A 23,888-nucleotide genomic window follows, 5' to 3' on the forward strand; every position below is an offset into this window, starting at 1 on the left:
AACAGGTTCGATGGTGACTCAAAGAGAGAGGATTGACGAAAACCTAGGAATTGAGAAGGACTCAAGGTTAACCAAGATTGGAACCTCCTTATCTTCTGAGAAGCGAGAAAATATGATTTCCTTTCTCGAGGAATATCGCGATGCCTTCGCCTGGTCAAACAATGATATGCCAGGGCTATATCCCACATTCGTGCAACATCATCAATATTCAACGAAGGGGCGAAGCCTGTAAGGCAGAAACTCCGACGTCAAAAGATCCACCTCGAGCTCAAAATCAAAGAAGAAATCGACAAACTGCTCAAGGCGAGGTTCATTACGCCCGTTGATTATTCAGAATGATTGGCCAACATAGTGGTCATAGCCAAGAAAGACGAGAAGATCCGAGTGTGTGTCGATTACAGAGACCTCAATAAATCATGTCCCAAAGACAATTTTCCATTACCAAACAAAGATGCCTTGGTCGACAACACTGTGGGTCACGAGATGTTATTATTCATGGACGGCTTCTCGGGTTATAACCAGATCCTCATAGCAAAAGAAGACCAAACCAAGACGTCATTCATAATGCAATGGGGAACCTACTGTTACAAAGTCATGCCCTTCAATCTTAAAAATACAGAAGCAACTTATTAATGGGCAATGAATAGCATCTTCCGTGATCTAATACACACCATTATGGAAGACTATGTCGACGACATTCTAGTCAAGTCAAAGACTAGGTCTGATTATCTCACCAATGTGAGAACCATTTTGGAAAGACTCCAGAAATATCAACTCAAACTCAATCCACAAAAATGTGTCTTTGGAGTTGAATCCAGTAAATTACTATGCTTTATAGTAAGCCAAAGAGGCATTGAGGTGGATCCATCCAAAATACAAGCCATCACTGAAATGCCTCCTCCCCGGAACATCAGAAAAATCTGTGGGTTTCAAGGTCGCATACAAGCCATAAGGCATTTCATTTCACACGGATAAGTGCTCACCATTCAATAAACTCCTAAAGAAGGACACCCCATTCATATGGGACAATGAATGCCAATAAGTGTTTGAGCAAATCAAGGAGTACCTCACAAAACCTCCCATCCTTAGTCCTTATAGTCAAGATCCATGTTCCTATACATGTCAGCGAAAGACAAGACTATGAGGGCAATGTTAGGACAATATAATGACCATGGAAAAGAACAAACGATATACTATAACAGCAAAACCATAGTTGACTATGAGAGAAGAAACCCGGATGTAGAGAAACACTGCTTAGCACTTGTGTGGGCCATGCAGAAACTAAGACATTATGTCTTATCTCATTCAGTCAAGCTCATATCAAAAATTAACCCACTCAAGTACCTATTGGAGAGGCCAATCCTCAACGGACGTTTGGCGAAGTGGAGAATGCTATTGAGTAAGTTCAAGATCGAGTATGTCACTCCAAAATTGGTCAAAAGACAAGCCATAGCTGACCACTTGATGAACACGCACTGTCAGACAATATTCCCGTTAACATGGATCTCCTTGATGAGAACCTCAATTGAGGACTCGATTTGGGAGCTATACTTCAACGGTAATACGGGTCAGGTATAGGAGTCATACTATGCTCACACGATAAGATTTTAATGCCAACAGCCATCATATTGAATTTCCCATGTACGAATAACGTTGCTAAATACGAAGCCTTGATAGCCAGGCTTGAGAATGCCATGAGAATGAAAATCCAGTAAATACGAGTGATTGGTGACTGCTTACTCGTCATAAACCAAGTTCAAGGGATTTAGAGGGTGGAAGAAGAATAACTCAAACCCTATAAAGAAAAGGTGGAAAAGATGATTCCACATTTTAAGAAAATCACCTTTCAGCATGTAACTAGGGAAAATAATCGGTTCACCGATACCCTTGCAACCCTTGCTTCGATAGTTGATATTCTTTCAGAAATCACCATATTGCCATTCTATATCAGGAACAAACATGACCCTTCCCCACCAAGGATTGAAAAAGAAATAGAACAAGAAAATGAGAATGATGGAGAAGTGCCTCTCGTGGCTTCAAACGCGCTATTTAAAGCAAAACCATGGTGCCACGATGTTCTATCCCTGCTAAAAGATGAGTTATACCCTGAAGGAGACATCAAAAGGATAAAGAAGCCCTTCGAAGGTTTTCGATGGGATTCTTGGTAAGAGGTAACCTCATGTTCAAGAAATCCTTTGATGGCATCATTTTACAGTGCCTCGATCAGCCAGAATTGACTAAGTACTGACAGAGTTGCATACTGAAGGAGGTCATTCTAGGGCAACCGCCTTAGCTCAGAAAATTAGGTGTCAATGCTATTATTAGACCATCATGGTTGAAGACTATTGGAAGTTCGTTAAGAGTTGTCCCAAATGTCAACTTTATGGAGACCTCATCCATGCACCCTCCGTATCACTCAACTCAACATCTCTCGTATGGCCCTTCGCCATGTGGGGTCTTGATATCATTGGAATGATATCACCAAATACTCAAACGACCACCGTTTTATTTTAACGGCTACAGAATACTTCACCAAATGAGTAGAGGGCGCATCATTTGTTAAAATTGAAGACCAGCATGTTGCCCGTTTCATAAAAAACAATATCATAATCAGATTCAGTGTTCCTGAGTCAATCATCACTGACAATGGATCAAATCTCAAAAATGAAAAGGTCACTAAGGTAGGCAAAAGGTTTGGGATAACACAAAAATTCTGCACACCGTACTACCCTCAAGGAAATGGACAAGCAGAAGCCACAAATAAAGGACTTCTCTGAATCATAGACAAAATAATAGAAGGTGGGAAAGATTGGCACAAAGATGTAAATGACACCCTATGGTCCTACCAGACAACTGTGAAGACTCCTACTATTGATATATGGTATGGAAGCACTGCTACCTATCAAGGTTGAGATACCATCTCTCTGAGTCCTTATTCATAAAAATTCAGATGAGGAATAAAAGATCGCAGCATGAATGGCTGCCCTCATTAACTTGGATGAAAGACAACTACAACCTACACATAATATTGTTGCCTACCAGTGTAGAACCGAGAGCATACCAAAGAAAAGTTGTTCCTCGACAGTTTAGAGAAGGAGGCATGCTACTCAAGAAAATCTTCCACACTCCTGCAAATCCACACCCTTTTAGGCAAGTTCAAACCTAATTGGGAGGGGTCATTCGTGGTTACCCAAGTGCATGCAGGCAATTCTTATAAGATAAAAAATCAGGAGGGGTATAAACTCAATGACCCCATTAATGCAATGTATCTCAGAAAATACTACTCGTAACGGGCTCAAAAATGTGTTGAAAACCTACAAGGCATCATATAAAAAATAAAAAATAAAAAAACAAAAAAATGGGCATGGTGAAAACCTGAAAAGGCATCACGGGTAAAAGGAATAAAAAGATCTCCAAGAAGGAGCTTTCGATGCAAAACACTTAAGTACAAACAAGTACTTACAAGTTTCAATAATACTGCACAAGCAGACCCTGAGAATGAAGACTCCTCTTAAACCCTACAAGTTCCCAACAGAACCAACTCAGAAAGATGTAGGAGGGTGACATGAATAGAAAATCGAAGTGATTTCGACGAACCCTGAAAAACATCGAGACCCTCCAAGATGGAAGCCCGGCAGGAATCCAGAGGGCTCTTCATGGATCTGTGAAGCAAAGGATGAAAGCTCAAAAGGTAAAAAGACAACTTTGTGATTTCTTAGTTCTCACGATCCCACAAGAGAATCCTTTCATCATCTTCTGGTAGAATATAATAAAGAAAATGACCACCAAGGGGCCACAAGTGGCAAAACTATAAGGCCCATCCCTTTTGAAAATGTTGTTTCAATTTGATTGTTAAAATCAACCATTTTCAAAAGCTTTCTCCTTTTATAAGGGACCTCCTCCACCACTACAAGAGGTTAAACTATTAGTCATCTTGCCTCATTCTTGAAGCCAACTTCCTATGCCTGTTATGAAGGCTCGAAACTAGTCAAACACTCCATAGTTGTATGAGTATAACTACCAACTACCACATATAGGAGATCGGTGAACCTTGCCAATGACTAAATTGGCTAGTCTGGAAGCGTCTTTCTCTCGACTGGATCCTTGAGGCAAGCTCATCCCTGTGTGTGCGTACGATGACCCATCGTTGGAAATTTGAAACAAAAACCCTACAACTAGGAGGCAGAGTTTGTAACAGTCAGTTTGGAACATTTGTGCAAAGAAAGTGTTCTACTCTACTTCAACGAGTCAACTGCACACGTATAAGTTAAAAGACCCCCCAACAGGGACAAAAAAAAAAAAGAGAAATCATGCAGAAAAAAAACCAAAATTTTGGTTATCACAAAATTCTGACTTTATTCATCCGTTAAAAAATTAGCTTATTACAAGCCTTCACACCATCAAACTTGGTCCTACGAATGAAATTTCTACTATCCCAATAGACTTCAATAAAACGAAAAAGTACTAAAAATGAGAATGATCACATGATCAACTCATTTATGCCAAGAAAAAAGCAAAGAAAAGAAAATAGTTTGCCTATTCAGTCGTCAACTTTGAATCAACATCCTTCTCCTTGAGTTCCGCCACAAGGGCCACCCATCGAGCTAATTTGACTTAAGCCTCTTCGAAACTGTCAGATGTGTCCTCTTCTTATTTGATTCGTTTATTTGAACAAGAGGCGCCATCATCTCGATAAGGCACAAGATCCTGACAAGGAGCAGAAGACTTGCCACGAAGTCTCGAAGATATGGGGCATAGTGCAAGAGGGTAGGCACATTCCCACCAAGAATCATAATTCGACATGGTCGTGGGCTTGTCTTGCTTAGCTAACCCCTCACTAGAAGATGACTTCTTCGCCTTCCATGAAAAACTTGCCTTGATCAGAAGAGCTAAAGAGTGCCGATGAAGCAGAAAGATAGGGCGACGATCGATCGCCTCTCCAGAAGAAGTGTAATTCTGAATGTGGCGAAACTGGCGAAGAACCCTTTGAGGGAATACCCATCTGTGAAGAATTGCCCCGTCAGTATAACACATGCATGCCCCATAGCAAGTAAAAAAAGGGACATGTTCTCAAGGCCCCTAATCACCCAATCAAAAGACAACAACTCGTTCAAAACTCATCAATAATAACTGACATTTTGTGGTCAGGTGGAATCATTGACATATGCCAATCCTAGAGCAGCAAATACGGCCATCGTTGATTGAGGAGGATGGACAATGGCGGCGTGTTCGTAAGCCCAAATCTGCAGAAAATAGAATTCAAAAGCATCCCAAAAAGTCACAAAGCGAGAACCCAGGACCTCGGAATCATCCGGAACAATTTGGTTTGGGAGACACTGGTAGTGTCGCCTAGCCCAGATTCGGCGACACTACGCGTGTCACCCAGACTTGGGTGACACTGGCCGTGTCGCCCAACTAAGACCCTCCTGGATCGATTCGAGCTTTTTCCAATTAATTCTTGTGACAAAAAATGGGTTCCAGAGCCCAAAACCAGACAAAAAATTGTGCTCCAGGGGAAAAATAAAATAAATTGTGTTCAAAATATACCTGCAAAATCAAGACACTACCCTCAATATATTGGTCACCTCACATGACCCGATCGTGAGCACTCTGGTATGTGCCCGCCAACACAGTCGGAACAATGGTGTAACCCGTTCGTTCCCAAAAGGCATGGACGAAGGGAATAAGGGAACTGTGAACCATCTTACAACCACTCGGAAAGAGAATGGAGCCCAACAGCAGAAAAAGAAAAATACGGATCCATTCAGTGGCTCAAGATTTCTCTCGATTTTGGACCAACAACTCCATATCAACCCATTGACCAAGTGAAGAAGAAGCAGCCCCCAACAGTTGCTCACCCATGATAGAATGATCGTCAGTGGCAGTGGAGGGTTGGTATGCAATCCTAGCCAAGTTCACGCAAGAAATTCGGACAACTTCCTCCAAGGTTGGCATTGTCTCGCCCGTAGGAAGAAAGAAGGTATATGTTTGATGATTAAACCTTTCAGCGAGAGCTTCAAGGAGCGGAACGTTCACTTGGCAAGAGGCCATGTTCAAGATAGCCATCATCGAAATTGAAGCCAGAAGGACCATGAGCTCAGGCCACTGCTGAGCAGAAAGAAACCAATCTCGAAACCAAGGTCCGATAATAGGAAAGCCATTGACGCGTCGGGGAACATCACCCGATCGAGGGCCCTGAGAAATATGAGAGGCCAAACTTTCTGGGAAGTGCCTAACCCTAGGAAAAATAATGGAGTCCTCCTCCTCTCTTCCGTCATCAACTCGCTCGAGAGCCTTCCCCCTGCCAGCGGAGATCACATTGTTCTTCCTAGGAGCCATGAAGATCTGAAAATGTGAGCAAGAAGAACCTGTAAAAACAGAAGGAAGATGATGAAGATAGGAGAGGATGAAGATGAAAGAAGAAATATGAGTTTGGAGGATGAGAAAAGAAATAGAAAAGGGATGATTTTTATAAAAAAAAAGAATCCGACCCAAAACGTGTCCTATAGTTATCAACTTTGACCAACAGTGGGTTTTGATAACCTCAAAGCCATAAAAAATCAAAAACAAATTTTGAGGATCGGTGGTCAGGGCGACCCGGCCCGGTCGCCCAATTCCATACTCAGACTTGGGCGACAATCCCCATGTCACCAGAGCGACACCACCAGTGTCGGCCACATATTTTTTTGAAAAAAAAAAAAACCCTTTTAATCCCTCAAATTTTCCAATAAAAAAAAAAAATTATGGGCGACACTGGCTGCGTCGTCCAGCTTGCAAGGGTGACACGCCTCCTGTCATCCATACATTTTTCTAAAAAAAAAGAAAACTTTTCTTTTTTTTTATTTTCCCATGTTTCATAATAAAATAAAACAAAAACTTTTTTGGGAGACACCACTAATGCCGCCCGGGCAACACGACCAGTGTCGCCCAAACGTTTTTCCCCAAAACCTTCCCCACTTAATTTTGGGGACTTCTGGGAATTAAATTTGATTTTTCCATGGTTTTTTATAATTATTTTCGAACATTTTATCAAGTTTCAAAAATAAAATACTCCTCGGTGGCATGAGCCTAAACTGCCAACCAATTTTCCATAAAATTTCAAAAAACTATTCAAAAAAATAAAAACACTCCGTGGTGGCGTGAGCCTAAACTGCCAACCAAGTTTCCAAAATTTCAAAAAATAAAAAAATGAAATAAAAAAGAGAGAACACAGCTCGGTGACATGAACCTAAACTGCCTACCAAAGTCCGATACAGGGCACAACCACCCTATTTCAATGAAAAACGTCAAACTTGTGCGACGTTAAAGAGCCGAGAAAGGAAAAAAAAACATCAAACTTGTGCGACGTTAAAGAGCCGATGCAGAAAAAACGTCAAACTTGTGCGACGTTAAAGAGCCGAGACAAGAAAAACGTCAAACTTGTGCTACGTTAAAGAGCCAAGACAGGGAAAACGTCAAACTCGTGCGACGTTAAAGAGCCGAGATAGAAAAAATGTCAAACCCGTGCTACATTAAAGAGCCGAGACAGGAAAAACGTCAAACTCGTGCGACGTTAAATAGCCGAGACAAGAAAAACATCAAACTCGTGCGATGTTAAAGAGCTGAGACAGGTAACATCTAGCCTCATACGACGTAAAATGTTAAATGTGTTCAGGGCACAACCACCCTATTCAATGTGTTCAGGGCACAACTGCCTTGTTCAAACGTCTAGCCCCGTACGATACTAAAGGTCGAGTATATCCAATTTAACGTCAAACTCCAACGACGTAAAAGAGACAAGAGAGGTAACGTCTAGCCCCGTATGATGTAAAATGACAGAGTTGTTCAGGGCACAACCACCCTGTTCAATGTTGTTCAGGGCACAACCACCCTATTCAGTGTGTTCAAAGCACAACCACCTTGTTCAAACGTCTATCTGCATATGACGGACAAGGGTTGGGTGTATGGTCCACTAAAGGGCTCTATGGTTGCAAGACTTAAAACTGCTAACCAACCTTGTTTTTCAAACTATCTTTCTCATTTCAAAATTTTCACTATATGTCTGTGATTTCAAAAACTTTAATTTCTTTGTTAAAATCGTAACATGTTCTTGCTCCGGGTTCTATTTCAAATATCCCCCTACTTTCAAAATTTCTAAAACATTTTCTAAAACGAAGGAGCTTGGACACCCATATATGATGAATACTGCGTTGCCACGTTTACCACGTTGTCATGTTTACCACGTTGCTGCCTCGTCTCTCTCTTCAGATTCAGCTAGACAAGTCTCTTCCTATAGAAGGCCTTTTCCTATATATAGCCCTAAGAAACCCTAAGGAGATCAAAGAAAATGCCAGGGATAAAAATTTCAAACTGCAAAACCCCTGAAGTTAAGTGGCATAGCCAGAAAATCCAACTCGAGTTTCAAGCTTGTGTAACTCACTGACAACACCGGAAACCCTAGGAGGAAAAATGCTCAAGGTAGGTGAGTTCGGTGACTACAATGACTTGGAGGGATAGGTTGTGTACCCTCTGACCACGTGATGTCAGGAAAAAATTTAAAATGTCTGCTTTATCTTTTACGTTAACCTGCCACTCGAAGGATATGGAAAACTAGAGTGTCTACTTCTTTACCACTCGCCTGTCCCAGGGAATGCCAAAGAGGGGCAACTGTAGACACCCCATTTTAAAATTGGAAAATTCTACGATTTCTTAACTTAGTACCACATTATCCTAGTAAACCCAAAATCCATAGTTCACAGAGCCTACCTTGTGACCAAGAACCAGTCTGCCTGCCCAAAACCCTGTTTTGACCCAAATTTCTGTAAACGCCCTATTTTACATAAAAAAATCATTAAAAATAGTAAATAAATCTATTTTGATCCAAAGTTTCTCTAAGAGCTTCATAAGAAGCTAAGGAAAACACCCAAAGTGACAAAAAGGAAATTTGGACAAGTTTTGAGTTCTTGGACTGGGCGACACTGGCAGTGTTGCCCAAGTCATTCTAGTAAATTTTCTGTTTTACCAAAATAATCATTAAAAATAGTAAAAGACTTTGTTTTGACCCAAATGTTTCCTGATAGCTTCACAAGAGGATGGGAAATGCATTCAAAGTGAAAAATCTAGATTTTTAGCAAGTTTGACTTGAGGGACACGGGCCGTGTCACCCAGCCTAGACTGGGCGACCGCCTAGTGTCGCCCAGATTTGAGCGACGCCGCCCATGTCACCCACCTCTTTTTTCCGCGAGTTGAGATTTTTTTTTTTTTAGGCGACCCTAGGCGTTTCGCCCAGGCGACACCAGCCGCGTCGTTCAGATTCGAGACGTCTAAAATGCGTTTTTGACTGAGTTTGTTGGTTGGTTACAGGAAGATATTCGCCCCAACAAAATTTCCCCCCCTTTTAGCATCTTTTTGGGACCATTTAGAGGGGGACGGAGAGAGAAACAAGAGGGACTTCAGAAAAAGAAATGCTAGAGAGAGAAAAACCATAGCAAAGAAAAAGAAATAAAGGAGATAGAGATGGAAAACTTGAGGGAGTTACAAGAGAGAAAACCTTGGAAATTGCATCAGGAAGCCTTAGCCCTCAGAGAGAAACCCCAGATCTACCCTTAGGACACAGACCAGATCTACCCTTAGGACACAAAATCCCAAATCAAATCCTTCACTCCGAAGAGATTTGTTGATAAACATCTGACTCAGAGAGACAACAGAGGACCGGTTCTGATATGGGCGAGCCCTAGAAGGCTCGGGAGCCCCGGGCCCTCCGACCCGGTTCGGTACCATTTCTTTCCTTTTCTTCTTATTTTATTATGTTAATTTTAGTTTGATCTGTTTTGTTAATGTTATTTAAGATCGCATTTTGGACGCTTTGGATCATGCTTGCCCTGCCACATATCTGATAACAAATCTGCTTGTTTCTTGGCAGATCTGACCTCATATCTTAATTCGGAGGGCGCCAAACTGTTATTGATGAAATCAGATAGATCTTCTGATGAAGATCTCTCAATTTTAACACCTTAAACTAAATGAAAATGCATTAAAAGAGTGGTAAAGAAAGTGGGATAAATCGAATTCAGATCTGAGGCTAGATCTGCCCAGAAACGAGCAGATCTGTTCTCAGATTTGTGGCAGGGCCAGTATAATCCAAAGCATCCAAAATACGATTTTAAATAAAATTAACAAAACAAATCAAAATGAAATTAAAATAATAAAATAAGAAAAAGGGGAAAGAAATGGTATCAAATCGGGTCGGATGACCCGGGGCTCTCGAGCCTTCTAGGGCTCGCCCATATAAAAAAAGGTCATCTTTTGTCTTTCTGAGTCAAATGTTTATCAGTAAATCTCTTCAGTGTGAAGGCTTTGATTTGGGATTTCATGTCCTAAGGATGGATCTGGTCTGTGTCCTAAGGGTAGATCTGGGGTTTCTCTCAGAGGGTTGAGGCTTCCTGATGCAATTTACAGGGTTTTCTCTCGTATATCTCCTTCAAGTTTTTCATCTCTATCTCTTATGTTTCTTTTTCTCTGTTAGGGTTTCTGATCTCTATATCTCTCTATGTCCTAGGGTGTTTTCTCTCTAGCGTTTTCTTTTTCTGAAGTCTCCTCGTTTCTCTCTCTGTCCCCCTCTAAACGGTCCCGAAAAGATGCTAAAAGGGGGTAAAAATTTGTTGGGGATAATAACTTCCTGTAACCAACCAACAAACTCAGCCAAAAACAGAGGTCTCGGATCTGGGCGACACGGTGCCCAAAAAACTGAAAATCTCAATTCGGGGCAAAAGGAGGTGGGTGACACGCCTAGTGTCGCCCAGATTTGGGACCGCATTATTCTAGTAAACCGAAAATCCATAGTTTACAGAGTCTACCCTATTACCCAGAACTCGTCTGCTTACTCGAAACCCTGTTCTGACCCAGATTTCTGTACATGCCCTGTTTTACCAAAAAAATCATTAAAAATAGTAAATAAATCTGATTTGATCCAAATTTTATTTGAGAGCTTCATGAGAGGCTAGAAAAAAACCCAAAGTAAAAAAAATGAAATTTGTAAGAGTTTTGAGTAGGGCAACACTAGCCAGGTCACCCACCCTGGATTGGATGACACTACCAGTGTCGCCCAAGTCAATCTAGTAAATGTCCGGTTTTACCAAAAAAATCATTAAAAATAGTAAAGGACACCGTTTTGACTCAAAATATTTTTGGTAGCTTCACAAGAGGATGGGAAATGCACTCAAAGTGAAAAATATGGATTTTGATCAAGTTTGACTTGGGCATTTGGGAGGCCTACTAGTGTCGCCCATAGTAGTGCCGCCCGCCCGACATGGTCTGTGTCACCCGGGCGAGATGGCCTGTGTCGCCCACCTCTTTTTTCCCCAAATTGAGATTTTCATTTTTTTGGAAGACACTAAGCGTGTCGCCTGAGCTACACCAGCCGTGTCGCTCAGATCTGAGACCTCTAAAACGCGTTTTTGATTAAGTTTGTTGGTTAGTTATGGGAAGATATTCTCCCCAACAAATTCCCCCCCCCCCCCCCTTTCAGCATCTTTTTGGGACCATTTAGAGGGGGACAGAGAGAAAAACAGAAGGGACTTCAGAAAAAGAAATGCTAGAAAGAGACAAACCCTAGCAAATAAAAAGAAACATAAGAGATAGAGATGGAAAACCTGAGGGAGTTACAGGAGAGAAAACCCAAGAAATTGCGCTAGGAAGCCTTAGCCCCCTGAGAGAAACCCCAGATCTACCCTTAGGACACAGACCAGATCTACCCTTAAGATACAAAATCCCTAATCAAATCATTCACACCGAAGAGATTTGCTGATAAATATCCGACTCAAAGAGACAAAAGATGACCGGTTCTGATACGGGCGAGCCTTAAAAGGCTTGGGAGTCCCGGGCCCTCCGGCTCGGTTTAGTACCATTTCTTTCCTTTTCTTCTTATTTAATTATTTTAATTTTAGTTTGATCTGTTTTGTTAATTTTATTTAAGATCGTATTTTGGACGCTCTGGATCATGTTGGCCCTACCACAGATCTAAATGCAGATCTGCTCGTTTCCGGGCAGATCTGGCTTCATATCTGAATTCGATTTGTCCCACTTTCATTACCATCTGTTTTTATTTCATTTTCATCAATTTAAGGTGTTAAAATCAAGAGATGTTCATTGGAAGATATGTCTGATTGGCTGCATTTGGTGTGGTGTCTTTCACACATATTTACAGGGAAGCTAATGGGATAGCTGATCTTCTTGCTAAGGGGGGTACTTCATGTTCTTCTATTCTTGTTTCTCACGATGTAATTTCCTTTGAGTAGTTTCTAATAATATCAATGATCTTGGTCAAAAATAAAAATCTATATGAAAAAGTTGTGTCGTTGTTGAAGAACTCTACGATTCATCATCTTGACCTTGAGATGTATTGCCTTGAAAAAAAAAGCATTTTAAGTTTTAAAAATAATGTATCTTATAATATATTATCTAGACCATCCATTTTTAAAATAATTTAAAGGTTTATAGATTTGCTCGATCTACACCAGTTTTGGAGCTTTAAAGATTATAATTAGATATGAAAGTAGATTTTTACGTCATCATAAGGTTTTCGACGCTAGAATTTCATCTTTTAGAAAGATTTAGAGGTATATCTTACTTTGGTTATTTAAGGTTGACATCTTAAACTGATTGCACCAATTACAATAAGGAGAAAGTTTACATATGAGATAGTCAATCTTATACTATAGAAGTGAGGTATCCCTAAAAAATCTATTGAAAAATGTTGTTTTGGTGCTAAAAATCCTCCAGTTGAACATCTTGAGCTTCGAGATACATGGATATTAAAAATATATAATTCTAAATCTTAAAATAGTATATCTTGTAACATATTATGTGGATCTTCTATTTCCAATATTTTCATATATTTATAGATCTATTTGCTGCACACAAGCTTTAACTTCATAATAATGGGTGTGGTTTCTAAGGCCTTAAATGATCAAAGTAAGGTTCACCTTCCAATAGCATCGAAAGATGTATTCTCAGCATTAGAAATCTTTGGGATGGTTTGAAAATTTATTTTCATCTCTAGTTATAAAATCTAAAGTTTTAAAAATAGTATAGACAGAGTAGATCTATAAACAATTGAAAATCTTGAAATTTGATAGTTTGAAAATGCGTTAAAAGATATACTATTCTTAAGACTTGAAATCCATTTTTTTCATGTACAAACATCTTGAAGTCGAGATGATCAATTTGAAGATTTTTCAGCATCGAAACAACGTCATCTAATGAATTTTTTGAGGTGTACCTTAATTTGATTGTTTAGAACCTCATTTTTATATAAACGTTTTTCATACTAATTGTATAAAGTGAGCGCTTTATGTGAACCCGTAGACCGCATCATTCTATCATGGTCAATGACCATAACGCCTCTACCAGCAATAAATCTCGTCTATCATAATGTATTTGAGGGTTGGAACTACTTGTGGGTCCTATCTAATGTATTTAAAATGTAGTTGTAATTGTCTATCATGATCAGTACACTACAAATGTAGTTGCTAGTGTCTATCATGGTCAGTACACTACAAATGTAGTTGCAAGTGTCTATCATGGTCAGTATACTACAAACAGTGAAGGATATGCTTTTTATGAGTCCTCCGACTCGTGTAGAAATGCGTCTCCTCTTTATGATCTATTTTCAAGATGGAAATATATGAAGATAAGATTCTTTTAGGAATTTATTTTCAAGATGGAAATATTTGAAGATTCTTTTAGGAATTTATTTTCAAGATGGAAATATTTGAAGATTCTTTTAGGAATTTATTTTCAAGATGGAAATATTTGAAGATTCTTTTAGGAATTTATTTTTAAGATGGAAATATTTGAAGATTCTTTTAGGAATTTATTTTCAAGATGGAAATATATGAAGTTCAGATTATTTTAGGAATGTATAATATATAATACGAAGATCATTAATATGTAAAATTAGATAACTTTTAAAAAATAATATAGTAAAGAAGATGAAAACAACTTCCTTCCATCCATTTTTAATATGTGTTTGATGCTTGGGAGACACGGATATAAGACGCAAATGTGGGATTGCGTCGTCCGTTACGTAAAACACTTTCCGATTGGTAAATATGGCTGATAATTTACTCAGGATCTGAAGCCTGAAATTCGGATCCTATATAGATCTGGGTATGTACTCAAGTTTTAGATTCGAATTTTGGAACCAGATCTAAAATCTAGATCTGAATAGTAATTTAGGGAATATAGGTAGATCTGATTAGGATCCGACCCGATTTTTAAAAATAATATATATAATTTTAGTGTGTTATTATTTAAATATTTATACATTTATATATATGATATATATAATTATTTTAACTTTTATAATAATATTTCAATTTTATAACCTACAAAATTAGAACGATCTAGATCTATATTTGAATATAGATCCTATATAGTTTGGGATCTGGAATCAAATCCAAATATTTTAGATCCCATCGAATCTACGTCTAGATTCAAATCTAATATTTACTTTTTGAATCTAACAAAAGATCAAATTAAAAATAAAAATAAAAAAAAATAAAAAAATAAAAAAAACCGTTTTTTAAGTGAAAATGGAGTCAAGACTACAACGTAGACCTTGACAATACTACCAACGTCACGTCAATCTTTAGACAATGATAAGCAACGAGGAAGGGAAGGTGAGGCCCACCGGATCATGTGAAGAAATTGGAATTGCTCTTTGCCATCAACTGATATACACTCGTGACCACGTATTTAGTATCCTCCCAACTTGGCCCGTTCGACACATTCCGATGGCTGGCTTCCTGCTCCGATGGCGCCGCTCCCTGAATCGGGACACTGGTTCTCCACAAACCACACGTGTCCTTCCCTCTCCACGTGTCGGTCATGGACAGCAACATTCAACCATAACTCCTCTCTCCACTCAAAACCAGTGTCACAGAATTTTCCAAAAATAAAAACAGAAGGGATAAATACAAGGAAAGGGTTGAGATAAAAGAGCGAGAGGAAAGGCTGGGTCATATTTCCGGCGATAAATTAAGGGGAAAGAGATGGCTTCTCTGGATGTTGCCGACGGTGTGTCAGATTCCGGGGCTTTTCAGGCTGCTGGCGATCCAAATGCCGATGTTCGGGGTAGCTTTCCTGTGGACCCCGTGGCTTCTGAGATCTCCATTTCAACAGATATAAAGGTTTTTTACTCTTTGAATCGGTGCCTTAGCTTCCTATTTTGTTCTTTCTTTTTCTTTTCTTGTTTTGTGATAGTTTGTTGGTTTTGTTACGCAGAAATTGGGAAAGTGATTTTTCTATGTTTCTGTTTTTTCAATCTGAAGTTTGATGGATTCATTGATTTTTTTTACGAGGATTGTTGTGGATAAATAATTTTTTTCAAATTCATTGATTTGATGGATAAATAATTTTTCAATCAGATTGATGTGGATTTGGGGAACAATATTACTTCAATTTGTTTTTTCATTTAATTTTGTGTTTTTTCTCTTATAATCTGCCTTCTCAAATGACCTTTTATTAGGACAAGTATACAAAGAGACCACTATTTTCTTGTAGAGAAGTCGGAATGACTCTTGTCCATCCGATTTTAAATGGGGATGGTTAAAAATGTCATTGATTAGATCTGAAGTTCAGAAAAGAATTTATCGACTTTTTATGATACACTCTGAGCCATCCAATTTTACATCTGATTCGCAAGTGGTCTTAGTATCCTCTATTTCGAGGTTTTATATCAAACGCATCCTTAATTGTTTTAAATTATTTATCACGCACATTATATGGTAAGCAAAATAAAAAATTTAAAAGAAAATATTATATATGTGCTAGAGTTTCTTTAGGCTCTTAAGACTTCAGAAATGAGTTATTTGCTTAAGATATTGCATGATCAAATAGTTGCCTAAAATTACATTCTTTTGGGATGTTAAAAGAAAAATAAATTGGAAAACCTACAATGAATTTTGAATTGGGTAAGACAGGAGAAATGAACAATAATTATCCTGATAAGAATAATTATTTTAAGCAGCTTTATGTTACATCGAGTCGGTCCAAATTTCCGCTCGAAAGGAAGGCTTAGGCTGATTTTGGGGATGACTTGGGTTTTTTTAATGCAGGAATTTAAATAATAAAAAATAGGTAAAAAGAAAAATAGAGCTTTATAAAGAAAAACTAAAATTCAGAAATCTGAAGGCCACAAACCTTTTTGCTTTACACATCTAAAGTTGAAATTGGGAATCGACCGAAAAATCTCTTTTATTTTTAATATATTTTATATGATAAAAGTCTATTTTATCTTTTTAATATATTTTATATGCTTATTTTGGATATTATATTTTAATGTTATTTATGTCTGATTAAGCTTGGAATCCTGAATTCTCGCCATTATGCACTTATAAAAATTAGAAAAATGTAGTTAGGCCAAATATAAATAACCACAACACCCCGACACAGAACTCAGTATTATAATGGGTGAAGGCAACATTCGCGAGATGTATGTATAGGATTAGGGCAAGTTACTTGGACTTGCCTGAGTAATTTGCCTCGGTCAAATGCTGAGTACTTTTGTCAAGGCAAGTTCCTTAACATATCCTCTACATATTTTACAATTTCAGGGTATTTTTGTTTTGTTATTTATTTTAAAATGTCAAGACAAGTTACTTAACATTGTCTCTACATATTTTAAAATTTTAGGGTAGTTTGGTTTCGTTATTTATTTTAAAATGTTTGTTTTTGGGTATTTTTAAAGGTGTAACTCAATCTGATGTATAGAAGAGAAAATAAAAGTAATATATAATTTACACTCAAGAAGGTGGGACTGAGCATAAAATATAAAATATACATCATTATTATTTAAATTTTGATAATGAAATAGGTTTTTCCCTAAATTTCCCATGAAATTTTTATCACAATCTATAATCATGGAATCCTATTATTCTCCATTAGCAATAACGAGAAAGATTGTTTATGAAAGAATTATTTATTCAATGTGGAGAGAATTCCTATGATTATATAGGAATTAGAAAGGTTAGTACAAAATAGGGGCCAAGATAATATTTCTCAATAAGGAGCTCTTGCATCAAGGGATTGATTGAATGAAACCATTTATTTAAGTACAGGTGGCCACAATTAATTTTAACCATTGGATATGAAATTTGGTGGTGGTGGTTATTCCATTGACCAACGTCACACTTCAAAAGACATTTTTTCAAACTTTGAGATATTTTTTTAAACTTTGTGACACACCAAATCTATCAGATTTTAAACCAGATGGTTATAAATAATTGTTATCTCTTCATTGTATGCAATCGTTGAGTTGGAGTGGGAGTGGGAACTAGGGAAGTAATCTCAATATAAAATTTTTGTGAGCAACTGTAAGGAGTGAGATCTGAGCGAGGAATACACTTGTAAAATTGTATTTGTATAATTGTCTAAAATCTTGCACTCAATATTTGTCCATACATCTGTTTTTTTTATCCCTTCTGAGTTAGCATCATACATATACTTTGTATGTTTTGCAATTGAAGGTCAGGTGATTGATCATCAATTACCCCTTCTCTGTCCGATTTAAGATTTAAGACTGTGGATGCCTTCGCAATGTATCAAGCGAACGGTACTCCACCAGATAGTCAAACACCTCATTTCTCATATTATGTGCATAACTGTAGGATGCTGAAAAAGAAACGGCTAAGAACGAAGAGGAGGCAGGCCAGACCCTCAAATCGGTGTTCATATTTTCAGGTGTTGTGGTCGCTTTGATTGGAGCTATCTTCGCCGTATCAAAGAAGTTAAGAGAGACATGAAACAAATTTGGCAGCCTTTCTGAAGGTTTTGTGTTTTGCTTGTTCTTTTAGATACATCTCTATATTACATGTTATATGTGGTTTAGGATTTTGTGGAGGGAATTGAAGAGGGGAGGGCCTTTGTAACCAGAAGAGCCAACTTTTGAATTTTGCTGAATTTCTGGACTTTTGACTGTGGTATAATAATAATCTATATATTTATCACTGTTGTTGGACTCGGAAGCGGACTGTGGCGAGGCAAGTATTATATGCTTATTTATTATATATATATATATATCCCCAACCATAACTACACGGGTCTAATTAGCTTTTTGGCTGTTATGTAGTTTCAACGGTCAATCTCATTTTTATGATTTGAATTCCGACAATCTCATTTTTTATTAAAAAATACATGTTTATGTTTTTTTTTTTTTTTTTATTAAAATAAAAAGTCCTTTTGTATTTTATTAAAAAATAAATATTGCAATGGGAAAGAATTGATACTCACCTTGAATAAAAGAACCCCCAATTTTCATAAATCTCGGCTATACCTTTTTCTTAATTTCGATTATTTTTTTTTAAAAAAATAATCTTTACAGCAGTTGTTTTATTGTGAAGAACATTACAGTATTTTTATTATATAGTATAAAAATAATTATAATTTTTATTTTTATTTTTTGTACAACTTTTTATACAAAAATATTATTGTCATGATTTCTCTAAATTTTTTCTCTTCTTCCTCAATCTCTCTTTCTCATTCCTTTTTTTTATCTCTTTCATGCATTTTTTATTCTCTCGTCTATTTATCGAGATTTTCTATTCTCTCATCTATTTATCAATTTCTAAACAAGGTTTTTGACAGCTATTTTTAATCCGTGAGCATCAAATATGCACGTCAACATTATTTTGTATAGGTATGTCATTAAAATATTATGTTGTTTTTTTATAGTATTCGATGTAGTTGGGTTGGTTATTGTAATTTTTTTATTACAATATTGCATAAATAAGTTTGACCCTCTATAATGCTTCATCTCCATTATATATAAGTATTTTGAAATTTTTCAACCGTATTTTATATTTGTTTTTATTTAAAAATTTTATGCAGAGATTGAGTTTATATTTAATAATAATGGGTGACAACAAAGTAGAAATCGTTTTACATTGGTTTTTTTCAAGAGGAAATTTAATGATGTATGTATTTTCTATGACAGTAGGGACATGAAGGTTATATTTTTTAAGGGGATTTCATCATTTGAAGAGGAAATCTAATGATAGATGTGTTTTTTATGGAGGTAGTGATGTAAAAGTTATATTTTTTAAAGGGATCTCATAATTTGATTAAGTAATGGATCACTTGTCAAAAATATCAAATTATACTTCAAGTTCTATGACAATTAGGTATATTGATTTAGGTCACCAAATAGCAGTAATGTAATACGTATTGATGATGATGACGATATTGTAAATATGATGGAAGGGTCTTCTTCCATCACTATGTATATATCAAACAGATATATTGAGTTTTATTTCGTTGAATATCGATCACCAACAGTGCTCGGTAATGGTTCATCAAGCTTGTCTATGTAAGAAGTTTGTAATGAAATTTATTATTATTTTTATTTATCAATATTTTTTTATGGGTTAAGATAATTTTCATTTGTTCTTAAAATTTTTTCGGTAGCACTTCCCGACCAGCGCAAGTAGTTCAAAGTGAAGGTGCTACTAGCATAGGTGTAGAAGATGGGCATGATGAGCACGATTCAGAAATCGAACGGCATACGATATCGATTCGATAGAAAGCCCCATCAGAATTCACCTTTACGAAATTTTGTTGATGTAAAAGTATGTCGTAATCACCTTATTGATTATGTCATATCACAAAACTTCAATATGATGTTTATAAAAAGCAAGGAGAGACGTGTATGGGTGATGTGTACTGCATATGGGTGTCCATGGAAAGTACGTTGTTGGAGGGTTAATACAACAAACTTCATCAGGGAGAAGAACTTTATAAACATGGATTCATGTGACGGCGGAATAGGTAGGGTTTATCAGCCGTTTATCCAAAGCCACTCAATGATAAGCAAGATCAAAGGCCGCTTGAATGATACGCCCAATCTGACACCTGGGTATGTGGTTAATGATATACAACGTGATCACTGTGTCATGCTATTTTACTAACGAGCATGGTGGGGTAAAGAGGTTGCACAATGTATAAATGAGAGTTCCCATGTAAAGGCATACGAGGATCTCGTCAAGTACATTCATAAGATTCGAATCACTAACTCTGGAACCGTAACGGTTATTTAAACAGATAATCATGTTAGGTTTGAGCGTGTTTATAGGCAATAGTCCATGTTTGTCTGGTTTTATGTTTGGTTATAGGTCATTGATGAGACTAGATGAGACATTTTTTAAGGGAAGATATAAAGAGATATTATTGGCTGTAGTTGGGGTAGTTACGAATGAAAATATAGTTTATATAGCATATGCAGTGATTGAGAATGAAAATACACAAAGTTGGACTTGGTATCTAGAGCTTCTCAATGAGCAGTTTCGCGAGAGGCCTGATTTGCCAGCATTGACTATTGTATCAGATCGTTAAAAAGGGTGACAAGCTACAATTGAAAAAGTATTCTCAATCAGTAAATAAGGCTTTTGTATGAATCACCTTGCTGATAACTTCAAAAAGGCCAATAGAAATTCGGCACTTACAAAGCTTTATTGGAAAGCACCTGTATTGTCTATATCAAGCTTTGATGAGTACATGACAATATTAAGAGTGCAAATGCTGAGGCCTATGACTAGATCATGTTACAGCATTCAAAATATTTGGCAAACACATATTTTAGGGGGTGTAAATACAATCATCTTACATCGAACATCTCCGAGTCATATACCCGATGGATATTAAAGGCTTGGGAAAAGCCCCTTATTAAACTCCTTGAATGCCTCAGGGTTAAGTTCATTAGAAAATATTCAAAGAAGATGACCATGTCCAGAGAATGAAGCGACGTACTTACACTGAAAGCCCAAGAGGTAATAAACATGAGTAGGGATAAGTCCAAATTCCTTCATACAGTCATATAAGCACATGATGGTATTAGATCAATATAGATAAGATATATGTTGTTAATTTGGCAACACAAACATGCAGTTGTCAAGTATGGCAGGTTAGTGGGTTGTCGTGCAGTCATGCGATCACCGCTATAGATCATATGCATTAAAATTTTACAAAGTTTTGCGGTGTTTATTTCACAGTTGAAATGTACCGTAGAACATATTCCCTCCTCTTCAACCTAATGCCTGATGCACTAGCAGTGCCAGAGATTGTTTATACAATAGTAATGTCGCTGGCTGCAAGGCGAACCGTCCAAAGAAACGACGCAGACAAATAGAGTACAAAGAGATTAAGCATTTTAAGTGTAGCTGATGCAGGGTCGTGGGCCATAACCGAAAGACATGTGAATCAAGTATATGAAATGATGTAAAGAGGCTATTAGTACTAGTTGATTTTTTTTTGATATGTCATTTTGTTTCTTAATTTTTTATCAAGATTATTCAATTTTAAAAAGAAGACCTAATCTTAATGTAATGTGTTGGTTATAGATCACTTAAGTTCAATTTTTATGGAAGTGGTATATGGTATGTGATATTGTTTATAGAAGAAGACTTAATATAATGTGGTATGTGATTATTCAAATTTTATTAAAAAAATAAAAATAATTACAGTAAAAAAATATTCTTTACTATAAGAAATTATCGTAATACTTATTACGAGAATTTTTTTATTGTAAAGAAAATATAGAGTATTGTTTACGATGAAAATCTGACAGATCTTCTGACGTAGATCTCTCGGATCTTAACACCTTAAACTGCTAAAAATAAAGTGGGACAAATCGAATTCAGATCTGAGGACAGATTTACCTGGAAACAAGCAGATCCACTCTCAAATTTGTGGCAGAGCCAACATGATCCAAAGCCTTAAAAATACGAGTTCAAAAAAAACTAATCAAAATAAAATCTTAACAGTAAAAGAAGAAGAAAGAAAGGGTAAGAAAACAATACCAAACCGGGCCGGATGGCACGGGACTCCCGAGCCTTCAAGGGCTCGCCTGTATCAGAACCGGCATCCTCTTTGCCTCTCTGATTCAGAAGTTGACTAGCAAGATCTCTGATTGGAAGGGTTGTTTTGCCCTAGAGATGATTGAAAATGGTCAAGGTTTCTTAGGATTAGGGTTTTTGTGCTCTAGAGATCTAAGGTTTTCAGGCTTAGGGTTCGGGTTTTAAGATTAGGGTTTCAATTTTTTCTCTAAGTTTCTCTCAAGAGGCTTCCTCTCTCAAATGGCCACAAAAAAGAGTTTATAAAAGGGCCAATGATATGTTGGGAATGACATCTTTCCATAACCAAAAGATTCTCCAATCAAAAGTTCCATTTTTTGGGATCCGGATCTAGGCGACGCTCAAGAAAATATGGTAAAAATCACACAAAAAGGTAATAAATCGACCCCCCAATGGAAAATTTCTTATTTGGGCTAAAAGCGGTTGGGTGACACCAGTGGTGTCGCCCGGGCAGCACTAGTAGTCTGGGTGGCACCACCCGTGTCACAAAAATGGTGCAAATTCAAAATATTCACTTTACAGTGTTCCTCAGCCTCTTGTGAAGCTCTCAAAAAAAATTTGGAAATGGATTTTTCTACTATTTCTAATGAGTTTTTTAGTAAAACAAGGCATTTGCAGGATTCTGGGTCAAAACAGGACATCTGCAGGGTTCTGAGTAGGCAGAATGGTTCTGGGTCCCAAGGTAGGCTGTGTCGACTATGGATTTAGGTTTAGTAGGATAAGTGTGGTCCTAAGGGTTCACGAAATCCTAGAATTTGTCATTTTAAAATGGGGTGTCTATAAGCATTACGGTACCCAAAAGATCGTAATTCTCCAAAACTGTAGAAGCATTCCAGAGCATTTGGAGCATTACGGTCTTTTGAGTATTGTAATGCTCTATACTTTGTTTATAGTAAAAAAATTACGGTAATAAGTATTAAGGTGAGTTTTTTTACTATAAAGAAAATATAGAGAATTGCGGTACCCAAAAGACCGTAATGCTTTAAAAGGTGTCCAGAGGCTTTTGAAGCATTACGGTCTTTTGGGTACCGTAATGTTTGAACTTATCTTTGCGGTAAAAAAATTATCATAATTCTTATTATAGTATTTGATTGACCGTAAAGATTGGTTATATAATTGCGGTACCCAAAAGATCGTAATGGCCTATCATGCATACTTTGGAGAATTTAAGCTGCACATTTCATAAGCTTAACACATTTCATAACCCATGATGGCTTTTTGCTTTCCAATGATACAAGACAAAGACAAACAATCAAAACTGGTGGAGTAGTGCATATCATCCATGCATCCAGCCAATCTACATGTAAAGTCACGATATATTAAAAGAAAACCAATGTACAAAAAATACAAAATATTGATATTTCAACTTTTCATAAATATCATATATATTTTAAAAAAATAGTACGAGCACTATTGGCTTCTTTATAGTAAAAAAAACAACTTATCATAAATGTTTTCGTCATACAGGCAACTTCTCACCCCACTGTGACAACTGCAATTTTGTATTTGAGCTGCTCTCCTCCTGTCTTGCCACACGATGACGTAACTGCCATTTAGGCTCCTCTGGTTGAGCCGGTGTCGTGATCGGTTCTGTATTACTTGGCCCCTCATCTGGTCGAGAAAGGAGCCATACTGGTGGCACGTTATCTTCCATCTCATCATCCAACTCCAATTCCTCAGATGCATCTTCATCCCCTACAGCTTCTGGGTCATAAATTTTCAACAAGTCTAATGCTTTCCTAACTAGGTCCCAAGTTCTTGAATTGTAACTTTCACGTACAAGTTGAGCTACATGGCTGATGTCCCTAAGCTTCATCAAGTCATATGAAAATAGATTATTGAGACTTCTAAAATTAAAATGTCATGAATAAAATAAAAACAGTTTTGAAATATTATTACCATTCTATCTTCGTTATTGTCACATTGAGGTATGTATTTGGAGAGATGTTTCCCAAATAGATTATGAATTAGGGGCCTAGTCCTTTGCCTTTACCACTCGATGTA

General features: G+C 37.2%; 1 non-coding gene across 1 annotated transcript; it reads left to right on the forward strand.

The window, feature by feature from the left end:
- The first annotated feature begins 14,979 nt into the window (after nt 1-14,979).
- On the forward strand, nt 14,980-17,988 carry LOC18444912 (uncharacterized). Its single transcript, XR_016045052.1, has 2 exons — nt 14,980-15,170; nt 17,649-17,988. It is a non-coding gene; the product is annotated as an uncharacterized LOC18444912 (transcript).
- The last annotated feature ends 5,900 nt before the right edge of the window (nt 17,989-23,888 follow it).

Source organism: Amborella trichopoda, chromosome 11 (assembly GCF_054954075.1).
Source record: "Amborella trichopoda isolate Santa Cruz 75 chromosome 11, AtrichopodaSantaCruz75HAP2 v2.0, whole genome shotgun sequence".
In the NCBI taxonomy this organism is placed as follows: domain Eukaryota; kingdom Viridiplantae; phylum Streptophyta; class Magnoliopsida; order Amborellales; family Amborellaceae; genus Amborella; species Amborella trichopoda.